Raw genomic sequence first — 6,000 nt, forward strand, 5'->3', positions numbered from 1 at the left:
GAGCCTCATGAATAAATTGGAATCAGGGTCAAGTGATGTCGTTACATTGCTGACACTATTTTCTGACCTTCCTCCCTGACTAACACCACTTCCTGCTCCTACTAACCAGGGACGGTACAAGTACCAAGGCAGCTATTTCAAACGCTATTTAGAGGGATCCTTAGCTGTTCTCAGATAAAGTTATATAATGCTTTTGAAGCCTATTTTTGACCTTACAGGATTTAAAAGTGCTTGTAGGTTCTGACTTGTTAAAGGGCTTCTGGAATTGCAGTTGTTTCTTATTAGGGATCCTTCTAGGAATCCCACTCTGGGAAGAGGGGGAAGGAGCAAACAGAGATGCAGCTGGAGGTAGAGCAAATAGAAGGAGATGTACTCAGAGGAATACTTAACCCCCCAACAAGAGTTTATAGATCCAGAACAACATACTTGCAGTTCTGCCAATTTTGCCAACTCCAAAACAGACAGCAGCAAAATGGCTAATGAAGTTTGTTTTGCTGATGAAGAAAATTCTTCATGATCTTTAATCATCTTGACAATGAATATGCCTCCATTTCATAAGACATGAGAATTAAATAGAACAAATGGGTTTCTATTTAAAAAGAAAATGAATGTTGAGCCCCGATTTTAATTCGGGGCGCGAGCTCGCATGGCTATGCTGGTGTGAGTCCCAGGATATTTAAACTCCTGGGTCTCATAACCATCTCCCAGGTGAGTCTCCCACCTGACCCCAGCTGGAATCACTACCTGGCTGGCAAGAGTGGGATTTCGGGTGGCAGGAGGCCACCACCGGGGACCCGTGGAAAAGGTCCCCAGCACTGAGAAGTGAGTCAGAGGGGGTTCCAGAGGCCATCACGGTCGGGGGAGGACTAAGGTTCCCATGGGCGGATGGGAGGAGCTTTCCTGCTCCTCCTGGCACACAAGGAAACACAACATTTTTTTTTAAAACTTTCCTTCCCGATTCTCTTCTGGGCCTGCTCCCGCTTGGCACCAGGTTTTGCCAGCAGATTTAGGACACAGCATGAATCGTGCAACACAAAGTTAAAATGACATCGGGGTCCAAACTGCATCATAGGATGCTGACTTTTGCATTCTAACGAGGCCTTCACCTGCCTGGGACAAGGGCCTTCGACACGGCCCAATATACACCTGTTAAAATGATGCGGAGAGAGTGGCATGAACAAGGTATGACATCTCCCCAAATTTAACACCCAGCATGCTCCATTCTTGTCAGGTGTGGGGATTTAAAATCGGGCCTTTGATGTCAGATGTACACTTTTGGAAATTTCTAGACACACCACTCAAAAACGGGATAGTTACCTACCCTAAATTGGAATGTTCAGTGGACTTTGGTATCGTGATCCACGTGTAAGATTATTTCCCATCTATTGGAGGAAGCCAGCAGTTCCCCTGCCCCACTGAGATCCGCTGCTTGTCTCAAACTAAAATCACTGGAATGTGTAACTCATCCAATATTAGGTCAAGGTTGCGGGGAAGCATTCAAGAGTGACTAGGCCATCCTCATTTCAACTGCTTGGGGACAGACCTGACTGGAACTACATGCAGGAGTGGCTGTGGCTTGTTTCAGACAGCAGGTGGTCTTTGTGTTCTTGATATCTCACCAATGCTGAATGTGTGAAGACTGAAAAATGTTAGTATTTCCCATAGGGTTGTCTGCGTCTGGATAAATTGGATAAACTTTCACACAGACATGACTTTCCTTTCTGTGTGGTCCAGATAATCATTTATAATGTTCAAACTTTTTAAAAATTCTTTTGTAAAGTACAAATCTTGTCAATTTTTTTTCACAAAAATGTCCACACATTAAATCCAGCCCAGCAGTAAAACAGCTTTTACTGACGACTCAAGCTGGATGCTAAAACATTTTATTATTGGGTATCTCAAATATTTTTCAACTTTTAATTTTTTTAGGATGTGATTTCATTTTTTTTAGTTCTTATTTTTCATCTAGGTGAAGGATATTGGTTCTGGGAAATGGAGTACATTCCCATTTCAGAGTTTGTAAGTGACAGGCACGAAATGAGGTTTGAGTAGTCTTAACCCAGTTCATAGTGGGCATGGCCGCAACACAAAATTTGATTTGGCAATCTCATCTAGGGGATGAAATTACAAAACACATGTCAACCTTTCCTGCTGTTGTCATTGCAAGCTAATGTTTACCTTAATACATTCATCAGCATGTTGAAGCAGGACAATTGTGACCTGGATAATGCAGTGCTGAACTGCAAACTGACTGATCCCTGCCAAGTCTCCCGTCATTGCCTGCAGCAAAAAATATTGAGCACTATTGTCACTTTTTACTGCTACTGGCAGCGTGTTGATGTTACTTTTTGGTTCCAGGTACGATTCCAAGAGATGGCACGATTCACCTAAGGTTTCTTTGTTGAGGCATAGACACCTCACAATCCTTGGTGAGGGACAGGTAGCTCTGTTGCTAGCAGTAGACATGCTGCCTTGATAGTAGTGGATCTTGGTGGTCCACCTCCTATGGCCTCTGATTTTCCTATGCTGCTCATTGTTCTCCTTTCGCTCCCCTAATATGTCCAGTAATAAACCCACACTGCAGATTGTTGAATCATTCTTTAATATGTCTCCTACTCGGTTCTATACTGGACCTCTGGAGACTCTCCCTCCTTTCTTAACAACACTGCTATTGCATTTGCTGAGCACAAAATTCATTAAAATATAAGTTAAGAGTGCACAGCACAGGTTCCAAGATGATGACTTTGTTGATACATTTCCCAGTTTGAAAGTACAAACGGCCCCAAATTTACTCAGCCCTCTCACTGGACTTCCCCCGTAACTCTGTTGGGAGTTGGGCAGAATGGCTGGAAACACCATAGGAACCTTATACACTGGGTCCAGGTCTTTCATGGAAGTTTCCAGCAGCCTTTTTTTTTTAGGTGCAGTGCGAAGAGCAGGGAATCCCAAACAAAGACACTGATGTGAAGGGAGTGGGGCTGATGGTAGGATCTCCCTATTCCAGGATTTCCCATTACCTCGGTCTCAACAGGACCTGGCTACATTTGGAGGCCAATATACTGTGTGAGATGCAATGTACCAGCCTCCTGAAATATGTAAGTGACATTGTGGAGTGGGGGGGGAGAGGAGGAGGGGTCCATGGTTGGGGCCCTAAAGATTGGTGTCAAATATATATATTTTTTAACGGGTGCCTGGCACTCAATGGCTGCTCAAGGTACCAACTGTTGCTTTCAGGGGGAGGCACGATAGGCCTTTAATGCTGACATTTCTAGGACCTTTGGCAGTGGGCCCTGAAACCGGTGAAGGCCCACTCCTACAGACTTCTCCCACTACCCCTATGAAGTCTGGTGGGGTCAGCAGTGGACTCCTGTGGGGGTGCACACCCAGCATAATTATCAGGATTGCATCCCTACAGATTTTCAGGGCCAATGTCTCTACTTACTATGAAAAATTCATTTCTAATCAATCAGAGTAAAGCTATGCAAGTATTTGTGATTTGTCAATGTTAATAAAATTGTATCAACTAAATTTAGTTATTTTGGATAAGGCAAAAATACCAGAAATGCACAACAGGTCAGTTAGCATCTGAGACAGAAAGAAAGACGACAGTTTCGAGTGGGACCCTTCATCAGAACTGGCATGGCCTATAAAGAGGTGGGGGGGGGGTGCTTTAAATGACTCCCCAAAACAAAGAGGGTAGGGGGAGACCAATAGGCAGATGTTAAGATTTCAGCTATGCCAACTAGTTGCAGAAAGAAGAAATTTAATAGCCTATAAACAGATTGGTGGAAAGAGATGCATGTTGATGCACATTATCTCAGTCAAGCCATATGAAAAGACATTGTGAAGATAAAAAAATGAATTAAATTTGGAAGGGGAAGCAATGGAACATAAATGGAAGAATACAACAATAATATCATGTGGATTATTAAGGTCTGAAATTGTTGAAGTCAATGTTCAGACTAGAAGGCTGAAGAGCGTCCAGGAGAAGGAAGATAAACCATTCCTGAGATTAGTTATTTGGGAGGCCAGTGGTATTCTTTACAATTTAGGAAGCTGACAAGCAAAACTTAGCTCATTTATGTCAGATTCTGCAGCCGTCACTGCCTTCTCTCCTCAACCTCCTGAAGAACAGGGCGCAAGGTTTAAAATGCGCTAATATGAAGCTGCTGAACACTGTGGTGCAGTCAGCTGCTCCACGATAGCAGGATTGCAAATATTTGCTCTCCCTGATGTATCGAGGTTAGACATATTCTCTTAAAATTGTTCATCTTTTATCACATTCCTTTTGAGAATGTATCATTACCAGTTTAACCTCTCTATGGTTTTCAAGTGCTATTTTATTTGACTGCACTGCCTGCAGCAAGTTCAGGCAATGATTCCTCTAGTGGCCCCTGTGAACTCCTCTGCCGTACATAAAGAATGCATTATGTGCGAGTCTGCCTTGAGAGTTTCAAAAGATCTGAAGTCTTCAGAGATTAAAAAATGTGGAAGCACTGTGTATGTGTTGTTTTTTTTACCTATTTTAGCTAGAAATTACGAGCCACTGACATTTTGAAGATCAACTCAGTAGAATCCACAGGGATGATGTTAATACTGGAGTGTTCAGTCTCTGGACACTCTCCAGTTGCTCCTGCCACAACAATCTCTGTCACGTCAGTGCGTCTCATACGCTTCATGGATAAAGGGAACCGCTTTGCAGTGCCATCAAGAATCATCATGGACTTCACTTGCAAGTAGCAATAGCCGGTTGCTATCAGTCTTGTTCTCCTCCTAAACCTCTTGCCAGATTGTACACTGCTTTTTGGAATTTAATTTGTCTGCTAATGGGACAAGAAAGAATCTGTTTGGTAACAAGCACTCCAACTGGTATTTTTATATATTTAAAAAAGGAAAATGCAATAAGCAGTTTGCAAGCTTTTAAAAACCCAGGTCATGCCCACAGTTTGAAAAGAGCTAAATAACAGCGTATTCTTCTATCTACTCATGTCTGAGATTTTTTTTTTGTGGTCTGTTGTTGTGGTAGATAGAACTAATGGGTCCATTTAATTAGACACATTTAACTGAACACAAAGGACTACTGTTGATCCTACTGCACTCAGTACTCAAGAAGAGGAAAAAATAATTGGGAAAATTGCTTTATTTTCTAATGTCCATTAAGGTGAAGGATGACATTATTCATGTAGACCAATATTCTGGAGTAGAGTGGACACGGAAGGATTTCATTTTTTTTAATGATCCGTGTCTTTTTGCCAGCAAGGAATAGGTTGGACCCCAGGACGATACTGACAGTTTATGCTTTTTCCTAGGAGCATATAGCGATACGATCGGATTTTAGCAGCTAGCTTGAAAATTTCTAGAACAATGCTTTGAAAAATATTGCAGTTTGATTAGAGTCAGAAGCCACTAGCAAAGTGATAGGCATTTTTTTTTTAAAAGGTGAATATTAATAGTCTGGGCATTTAATATCAGCTGATCTTTGATTTGTCCCACTTTTGCTGACACAAGGCTAACACTGCTCAGTTTCTTTTTGGAAATAATGCTATATTCTAAATTTTGCTTTTGATCTCATTATTCCTCCTCCTCCTGAAAGATCGCCATCGTTACTCCTGGAACTGAAGGGACACAATGGCCTGGGTTGTGCATTTCCCTATTGTTATCTTCCAGTCAGTATTATGTAGGCAGTGGTGTTGTGATTCAAGTGGGCTGACATCTTTGTGCCATCAATTAGCCAAGAATTGACAAAAGAATTAGCCAACAGCTCCTCCGCTGACTTACTGGGTACATGCACTACTTGGGTGTGCTATTAAGCCACACAGATCAGGGAACCAAAGTTCAGTCCATAACTTGTACTAAGTTGGCTGATTTCAGCTGGGGTGAGGATTTGTGCTACAATTGAGTAAAAAAATAGAAAATATTTAGTCAATTTTCCCACTCCTGATTACTGTTTGGTGACCCTGGCTGAAAAGCTCAAGTGTGTGAATTTTGGCTGAAGGCAGA

This window comes from Heptranchias perlo, chromosome 8 (assembly GCF_035084215.1).
Source record: "Heptranchias perlo isolate sHepPer1 chromosome 8, sHepPer1.hap1, whole genome shotgun sequence".
In the NCBI taxonomy this organism is placed as follows: Eukaryota; Metazoa; Chordata; class Chondrichthyes; order Hexanchiformes; family Hexanchidae; genus Heptranchias; species Heptranchias perlo.